Below are 9962 nucleotides of genomic sequence, written 5' to 3'. Positions count from 1 at the left end.
AAAGAACATATTAAAAGAGTGCTTGCAGGTAATAAATATCACTTATAAGACGCGGGCATATGATTGTATGAGATTTATTATTGGAAACATTATTCTGAAGCCAACCACTTGTGTTGTATGCTTAAACTCCACGCCAACAGGACTGTGCCCTTTTTTCTCGCCAATGCCAATTAGTTAAAGGAGAGCTAGCGAATCGAAGCTTCATAAACGCCCTAAAAAAGTCATGTTTCCATAAGTACTATCAGCTGGGTACCAGAAATCAGTAAAAACCTCTGTGGCTGAACAGTTGCTGCGATCGTGCCCGACAGATTTCGCTTTGCTTGTTTTTTTTTCTCCTTCTGGACCGGAAAACGTGAGGTGATAAAAAAAACTCGCAGGACAGTTACCAGCTTCACACGAATGTTTTAGCGTTATTTCTGGTGTAAGAGGAATGAATGGTTGGCACACATGTTCAATTTTGTCGCCGTTATTTACTTCGATGCAGTGGCATGTTGAATTAACTTTTTACAGCGCATCCATGAGAATGCGCACCAAAGTTATCGGGTGACTGCAATTGTCTACTCAGACTGTTGCGTTCGTTTAGGCGATCATTGAAATACCGGTCAGTTTTACCCGTGTTGGAAGCAACGCTGGGAAATGTGATTAGGTTAGACCACAGATGCCACTTAATCCAGAGAGAGAGAGCTGAAGACTAAAGGCAGGGAACTTGAGCAGACGCGAATGGCTGGTTTGCTACACTGTAATTGGGCGGCTGAAACAGAGGTGCTACCCTGCATAATGGGGTGACTGAAACAGAGGTCGAATAGAAGGTAAATCAAGTTCCAAAGACAGATAGAAGGCAACAGTCAGATCACCAGTATAGATAGCAAATAAAGGCATCGAGTGTCTAAAAAAATTTATTGGTGCAGGTCCGAGTTGTAACACGGCGAAACGAATTTATTATGTCAAAGCAGATGCACTTGAAAAGTTTTTGTAAGGGTAATAGCTGTAGTAATGATACATGCGTACGGCGCTTGCGCCAATAAATACCACATATTAATTAATTGCATGTGTACGTAACGGTCTCAGACGGTAGCCAGAACGCATTACCGCCTTGATATCACGCCGTCAATCGAATACTAAAAGATAACTACGTAGCGTCTCTCTATAGAAAACAACACACATTAGGATTTAGTGAACCATTCTGCCATATTAGTAGCAGCTCTCAGAAGAACGTATTTTATGAATTACACGAGACGCATTAGTGTGTCCTGATAATGTGCAGATTACTTTGCGGGCCATAGCCAACTCACTCAAGTAAACGGCTCGTGTTCATTATTTGCTCCGGTTACGTCGGGGTTCCCCGAGAGGTCTGTGATAGGAACATTCATGTTCTTAATTTTGGCCAATGACGTTACAAAAGAAATTATCACGCAAATTAGGATTTACTTCGATGACTGCGTTGTTCAACGTTAAATCGACAGTCATAGGCAGAGAAATCCTGCAGTCAAATTTTAATAAGATTTCTCTGCGGCGCGATACCTGGACTGAAGTGCTGAATTTTGATATATCCCATTTATTCGTTTCACAGAGAAACAGATACGCCTAATTACTAATTTATCCACAACATCAAACTGCCATGCGTGACAGCGGCATAATACCTGCCTCAGACAGCGCAAACAGGCTGACCCAAGCACGGCAAACACCGGCAGAAATATTGGCCCGAAACCAGCAGCGCAACCCGCGTCAGGATTGGCCCAGTGCGGGCGTGCGACTAAAGGGCCTATTTCAGCCATCATCTGGCAGTGCCAATACAGGCAGATAGCCGGCGCTGCCATTCATTGCCACTCTAGTGTCCCACCTTGTCTACTGGCAGCGCCGGTATTGGTCAATAATCGGCTCTGCCGCTTTTAGTCAATTTATTGTCCCGCATTACCCACTGGCATGGCCTTATTGGCAGATTGTGATGTATGTGGGCGATGCCGTTATTTCCTACGATTTTAAATTGCGCAAATATTGCATGGTAGCTCGACGCAACATGCCATGATCTACTATAAAATCACCAAATAATGATACATAATGTATTTATTGGTCTTAAAATAGGTTGGCACACATTGTCACTCTCATCCCCAATCCTGCGGACAACCTACGTAAGCTTTGTTTATAACGCTACGGGGGGTTTAGGCTGGGTTCAGCCTTGGAAGATGCTGAACGGGATGAGCCGCTTCGGCGTAATGCCGCCTTCTGTTATTAGCACAGTCGATGGCACCTGGCAGCCACATTCTTATGAAGTGTTGCGCTTGATTGATGTCGATCTCTGCGTCTCTCAGGCACCATCTGCATACAATACCTATACCTATATTACCCCAACACTGCCAGTAGTGCATAATATAATCAAGAGGTACAAAACGGAGAAATTAAGTGCGTATCACCTGTTCCCACTCTGCATAGCCGCATGTTAAACTGTCTTTTGCTTTTTTTCCCATGCAGGCTTTACGGCAGTTGGAACTGCGTAGCCCATGATGGCGTTCATTATAATGAAGGCAACCTCCCACAGACATGATTCCTACATGAGAACCTACATGAAATGTTTCAAGAGCTTTTACTTAACGGCAACAGTCGAAATGGAAAAACGCTATATTTGCAATTTGTTACGTCACACTGAGGAACCGGAGCGGGAGAATCAGCACAAAGAAAACAAATGAAATTTAGACGATCATTCCCTCTTGTAATAATCAAAACCTAATTTAGCGAAATAAACAAAAGTAGACGTCTACAAGAATAATTCATCAGTATAAATGATTCAGTGTTTCACATTAGTGCCCCTCTAACGTTGTACAGCTACAGCAGGAACACACATGAGGACAGCCATATTAGGCAGTGGCTGCGCTGAGTGTGCGGCCGGCGGTGTGGTGCCTCGACACATCCATCGCTGCGCTCCCTCTTTTTCGTGCTTATTTATGTCTTCTATAATAATATAGTCTCTTCAGCTGTATAAGAGCACGCAAGTCGATGAATAATCCGATGGACACAGATGTCGATAAATAATCTCATGCTCAGAACGGAATTATCGTATGGCTTTGTCTTCGTAAATGTCATTTTGCAATTAGGAGGAATTTCATTGAAGGCGATAAAAACGTTATCGGGAATATATTCAATGACTGGTGAAATAACGAAGTTTTGTACTTATAGCACAAGCACCAAACTGAAAACCATGCAACCATGAAACATGCAACAAAGCCCTCCGTTTTCTATGTATCACAATATCTACAAATCAATTAAAAAGATTAGCATGTGACGAGTCTGAAGTGCTGCTCATAAGGGCACAACCAAAATCAGTTCGCAGAATAATAAGAAAAGAATCGAAACACCAAAGAAGCCGTTACTGTTCACCCGATTTAGCAGATTTCTTACTGAAGGTTTGACCCTGACGCAGTGACCTTGAGGATGAGCGTCACTCAGGGCACTGTGAGGCCGACAGCACAAAGAGTGACTGACGAAATAATTAAATCGAAGAATCACTTCTCTATCAACCAGCCATCATCGCCCTATATGTTTCAACCGCTTCGTGCCACACAATTACCCTGTCTTATTTTGGGTGTCTAGTTCTGTTTCGATTTCGGAACATTCCAAGAATATTCTTTCGGGTTCGAGTTCAGTTCCGGTGAAAACTCCAGTTGGGATACGCTCTTCGGTTGGGGTTCGTGTTCGATTTGACGCCCTGATCTCGTATCCCCTTTTTAAGCTGCTTGACATACGGTATATCACCGGTAGTGTCTAATACAGTCCCCTTATTTTGATACTTCCGGGGACCATTTCGGTTGCTCATGACCACAACATTTCGTTCTCAAAGATCGCCAACATTTTTATGCGGTTGACGACAGAGTGGTCACAGCTATGAAATGAAATATCCTTGAAAAGGGTGCGATGTCAGGCGTGGAACCATGCGGAATTGAGGATAGAAAGAGACGCCACCTGAACACCGTCACCATTTTCGTCAGCAAGAAACAGAGGCTGATAATGTTGACATAGCGACCCACCTTGATTACTGTTCCTTCGCGGATATCGGAAGAACGTTTACATCTGCTGCGATGTATGCATCTGGCCCTTCCACCTTTACTCTTGAGGCAGTACCGCTCCTGCGATGTGTCTTGATCAGCCCTCGTTCCCCCCTCTCTTATCCCGGCAAGACGTCTGTGTCTCGACGTGATTTCTCATAGTTATTAGATAACTACGACTATGCTGCAAACTTCTACGGGACCTATTATTACTACAGGGAGAAGAATGACTATCATTCGGTGCCGCGTGTTCTACGTTAAGGCAATAAAAACAATGCCTCGTTATTTCCTCAGTACCAGGCATCGCCTACCGCATTTAAATTAAAGTTGCTAGGTTGAGTCCACAAATAATTTCCGAGATTTCGTGCCAGAGATCAGAGTGCTCTTGCAGGATTACTTTCGGCTGTGATTGAATACAGGTTATGTATTATCTAGCTGTGACGTCACAGAATCACTTCCATATATTCTCAGCAAGGAAAGACAGCAGCAAATTCATCAATAGGAGGGCATATTAGAGAGCCGCTTGCTACTATTTTACGGAGAACTTTCCGCGACGCCGTGCAGGCTTGGAGTGCGGGACCTAGGGTCTGGTGATAAAGGCAAGAGGAAATGCAGCCCACAAGGTTCACGTCTGCATCATTGTCCAAATTGCGGTGAACAGTCTTACGGCGTGGCGACTTCGTCACTAGTTTCGTCAATTCTGAATGTAATAGGGCAGAGCCAGAAAATGCGTTTAGACTTATTACAATCTCATTAAATGTATATAAACAATTTTAATGATATGCAACTGTTAATAAACACATAGATACATTGTGAAGTGTTGGATTGGTCACAAATTTTTTGCAGGAAATGAATCCTAACCCTCTGATACTGTAGAAATTCATATAAATAGACGGGAAAATGCGTACTGGAAGCTCCATGTCTGACAAAAAATTGACAAAGATGGCTACTAAAACTTATTCTTGCGTTATTTTCAGATTATTAAAGCTTGTTTAAAATGACTGAGCCAACATTTTAAGCTCCACCTGTCCCCCAGGGCGAATGATATGGCACAAAATCCCATTAGTTATGGATAGTTTCGCCACAATGAGCTAAAGCAGCAAGGAACTGCTTGCGTCATTTTCTTTATTGTATGCGCAGTCCCGCAGATGTCTGATCCATATTCAAAGCAGTACATCATAGAAATGTTCTGGCAGCAAACGAATAAGAGAATTCCTTAAACCGAAACAATATTCCGACATCAAGGTATAAACAAGTCATTTGACAACGAAGGTGACTCTCGTTGTCGAGACTGGCTTCGCACTAAGCAGTTCTTTTGTCCGACTTCCGTGGAAAACCTGAACTGGTGGCCATTCGTAGACTGCGAATATATTGTGTGAAAAAATCTGGCTCAGTCATCTACCTAAATTCAGCAGTGGGAGCAGAAGGCAAAGACGGACAACACAGGAAAATGCGTCGACTTGTAAGAAGGTTTTATCAAAAAAGACGTTCGAATACCTACGCAACCTAGCCCAGCTGACCACCGCGCATGTGCGGTGGTTAGACATCTCAAGCTTCACATCAGATGAAACACAATAACTTAAAATATTCCGAGGATACCTAACAACTTCTTATGAGTTGAGAATGCGAAAACATTCATGTCCAATGCAACTGCGCTAAGCGGTCCTTCGAGATGCGCGCTGCTAGTATTGCATCATACTGGTACGTGCTGTCTTAGCCAGCCAGCAGCAGCAGCCTAACGCTGGCTCGTGCATCATGTGCCGGCTTCCAAGGGCGAGAGCGAGGGTGAATTGTCCTTGCGGCGATGACCTGTCCCCTCACGCAACACCTGGTGCGCTATAGCAGCAGCAGATGGTCGCTTTCGCCCGATCTGCTCGTTACGGGGTGTAGCAACCAATGGGAACTTGTCGAGGCGCACTCATGGCGTGGCGTCACTGTCAATGGGACTTTGGGTGGCGTTTCGCTGCTACAGACTACAGACATCGGCTTTTTTGCTTATTGTGCCATTTTACGCTTTCCCACGAAAACCAAGAAACCTACAAAAATGTACCTTTACAATAAGTGGGCATCCTCACTGATGTTTACGGGCTGGAAGGGAATATTTTCTCCCCACCAAAAAATGAGTTTTGCGTTATAAACGATTTTAACATATTTAAAATTCTGTCGCTATGGAATGAAGCTCCAATTTCTCTGTACGTGAACAAATAAATTTCCCAGTGTGACATAGTAAATTTAGTTTATATCTGCACAAAGGGCAGCATGGTGTCATTTGCATCACCAAAATTCAATGTGATTTCATACATGATTTTCACGCGACAGTAATATCATAAACCAACTCCATGTGCCAGAAATATGCAAATCGGTTAGCGCAATGCTGTGGACACTTGGACGATGCAGTGACCATGCTACCAAAACAAACTGCATTGAGGACTTAAGATAACACAGAAAGAATCTGAGAAAGGCGTTTTTATCGCGATAATCGTCACTTTTTTTGCTTGGCAAAGAAAATAAACTGCATAATGTACAACCTATGCACTGATTTGACAGTTGACACATATCTTTTGACAACAGTTATGATGTGGCTTCGGACACTGTATAAGTCTGCACCGTATAAGGAGGCGACAAGATTCCGCCAACATAATGTTTTTTGCTTTAGTGTACATTTACCACTTCAGTAGCCAAAAATGTTGTGGTTTCAGGTACTTGGTTCATTTCGCAAGCATAGGCATAGACGTATCCGAAATATAAGGTCATGGAAGGGTTATGTAAAGCAGAATGGTGCACTTCCAAATTAATGATTGGCTTTTTTTGTTTGGCTTCTTTCTACACTGCTCTGCCTGTGCTTATGCTTCAGTAGCCTTTGATGGAAGGAGTTCATCATATCCGATTTTTGTTCCACGCCTGAAGCCATACCACACTTAAAATATGATTTAAACTGGTCACAATGCAGCGTTCAGAACCTAAAACAGGGGTAAAAGCTACCCAATAACGCAAGAAATCTGACCCGCAAGCTTTTAGTGATAGTGCTAGTTATAGTGCCACACACATGCCAATATTAAAAATTTTATTTTAGTTATTTGTGTGGGCAAAGTATAACATTAAAAAGGTGAGTGCATAAGCAACCCAAAGCATTGTATAACTGATCACAGCAAATACGAAAATGGGTTCAGAAGAATAGTAAACTCGGATAGTTATTACTAGTTTATAATTAACAGCAGTGCAATAAATGGGGAATGAGAAACTAACAACAACAGGAACATGGTATTATCAACTGATGAGTTTATTTGTGTTGCTGTCCACATTTACAGTTGACATGGTACTTCATGGAGCAGGTTTGTTGTGAAACAAAAATAAGCGATTCACAAGATAATGCGAAAAAATACTGTCAAACAACTGACAAAGATTTTCTTCACACACCTGTCTTCATTTCAGCAGAAAGAAACAGTTTTTATATCAATTAGTGCAACGTATAGCTGTATGTCCTACTTCATTCTTCTTTGTGAAGACTGCTCCCATAATTTATCCTGTTCCCAGGTCACGATGCCAGTACAGGACCTGCACCGTCTTGATAAGTGCCTGGCATTTACAGGCCCAGTAGTACTCGGCCAACTGTGAGCACATTGCTGCCTTGATGTTGTACTGTTCTTTCCTAAGGCACTTACAAAACGCCTCCCAGTATGCCTGATGAATATACACGTGCAGGAAATAGGGATCTCATGGATGGCGGAACGTGTGCATGTAACAAACATGGTGGCAATACTCATAGTGCAATGTCTTTGTGAAGTGCCTTCATTCTGAATCTCCCTCTCAAGTTCTGCAAAGTGGGCCCATATTCGTTGCATGCTGAGAACATGAAGTCCTTTCTGCACCTTGCACGACATTCTTCCAAAAATAGCAGAAGCCATGAACATACGACACCACTGTCTTCCTTTTACGTGTAGTACCCATAGTGTTGGACTGAGTACTCACATATCACACTTTCAACGTTTCTACTTCAACTTCCACTTTAACAGCATCTCGAAACTTTCAACGTAAATAAGAAGATCTGTGCCAACTCCTTGATCACAGACGATAAACTGTATGACTCAGAAAAAAGAAGAAACGCTAGAAGGAACTTCTCAAGCACGGCTCAGCACGCACTAACTAGGGAAATGCGAAATTGCCAAGCAATGAATAGCAGCAACCTTGACGAGATAGAAAGTCCACCTGGTGGAACTCAGTGCCCTAGCCAGATCACGAGATCTCAGAAATCCAGATGTTCAGAGTAGTTAATAAGTTCAAGTTTGAAGTGGCTGTTAAAACAGTTGAAAGTGGTATGTGCTAGTAGTAATCATCCCAACACTATGGTTTCCTTGCATTAAGAAAGACAACGGTGTCGTACATTCATGGCGTCTGTAATCAATTGAGGATAGTCGTGGCAAGGTATGGAATTTATTTGATGTTCTTAGCAAGGACAAATTTTGTTCTTAGCAAGAACAAAACATTGCTGAATAAGGCAGGCCACCATGTTTTTTACATGCACATGCGACTTTGCCAGACATTCCTTTCTACGGCAGGTGTACATTGGGCAGGCCGGAAGGAACTTTAAGCACCGCAATGAACAGACATCCATTATTATGGCAGCGATGCACTTGCATTTGGCAGTACACTGGTATAGCTGGAGATGGTGCTTGCGCTTTACCCGCATCGCGATCAAGTAGCACACAAAATTTTGGAAGCATTCATCAGAAAAAAATACACAAAGCAAGATGTATCAGCCAGCCTACATTGTCGTCATTGATACCAAAATGAGGCTGCTAGAATAAAGATAAATATGTGAAGTGGTGTCTCTTGCTGGTGGGGCTTTTCCCTTTCCTGTGCTGCCTTGCATTCCTCCTTTGTGTTTGACTACGAGCATGCCATTTCTTCCATCCTTCACAACACGGGTTTCGTAAAGGCCTCTCTTGTGAAACATAGTTAGCGCTCTTCCTTCACGACCTACACACTAATCTTCACCGTAACATGCAGACTGATGTGTTCTTTTTAGACTTTGCGAAAGCTTTTGATAAAATTGCTCACCGCCGTCTTTTACTAAAGCTTTCACAACTGAACCTACATCCTAACATTCTTCAATGGATTGAACAGTTTCTAACTAATCGTTCTCAGTCAGTCTTTGTTAATGGTCACCTGTCTAACACTCTCCCAGTCACTTCAGGCGTTCCGCAAGGATCTCTACTAGGCGCACTTTTATTCTAATATATATTAACGATTTACCCGAGCATGTTTCCTGCAGCATTCGAATGTTCGGCGACGACTGCGTAATTTACCACATCATCAGTAACGTTCATGATCAATTTGATATTCAGGCAAATCTTAACTACGTGCTGAATTGGTGTAATAACTTGCTAATGTCCCTCAACCCTACCAAATGCCAACTCGTCTTCTTCTCGCGTCGCCACCATCCACATCGTTTCCAATATTCTATCGCTAACACCCCAATTGAATTAGTACCATCTTATAAATATCTAGGATTAACCTTGTCTTACGATTTATCATGGCGAACCCATATTGGTAACATCATTTCAGCATCGAATAAAACACTCGGTTTTCTCAAGCGCCATCTCCGTCTTGCCTCCCCCCACATGTAAAATTATTAGCATATAAATCACTTATTAGACCAAAATTAGGATATGCATCTGCCATATGGAGCCCGCACCAAGCGTATTTAATCAATGCATTAGAAGCCGTCCAAAATCGTGCCACTAGATTCATTCACTCTTCCTACTCATACGACGTCAGCGTTTCATCCCTGAAAGCGAAATCCAGCTTATATACCACCCCTTTCTTTTCGTCGCCGCATTGCAAGTCTCGTCCTTTATCATAAATTCTTTCATTCTTCTCCGAATCAGCCACCTTATACAAGAGCCGCAACACGCATATCTCACC

This window comes from Dermacentor silvarum, chromosome 10, assembly GCF_013339745.2.
Source record: "Dermacentor silvarum isolate Dsil-2018 chromosome 10, BIME_Dsil_1.4, whole genome shotgun sequence".
NCBI classification, from domain to species: Eukaryota; Metazoa; Arthropoda; class Arachnida; order Ixodida; family Ixodidae; genus Dermacentor; species Dermacentor silvarum.
Note: the sequence above shows the minus strand (reverse complement) of the source record.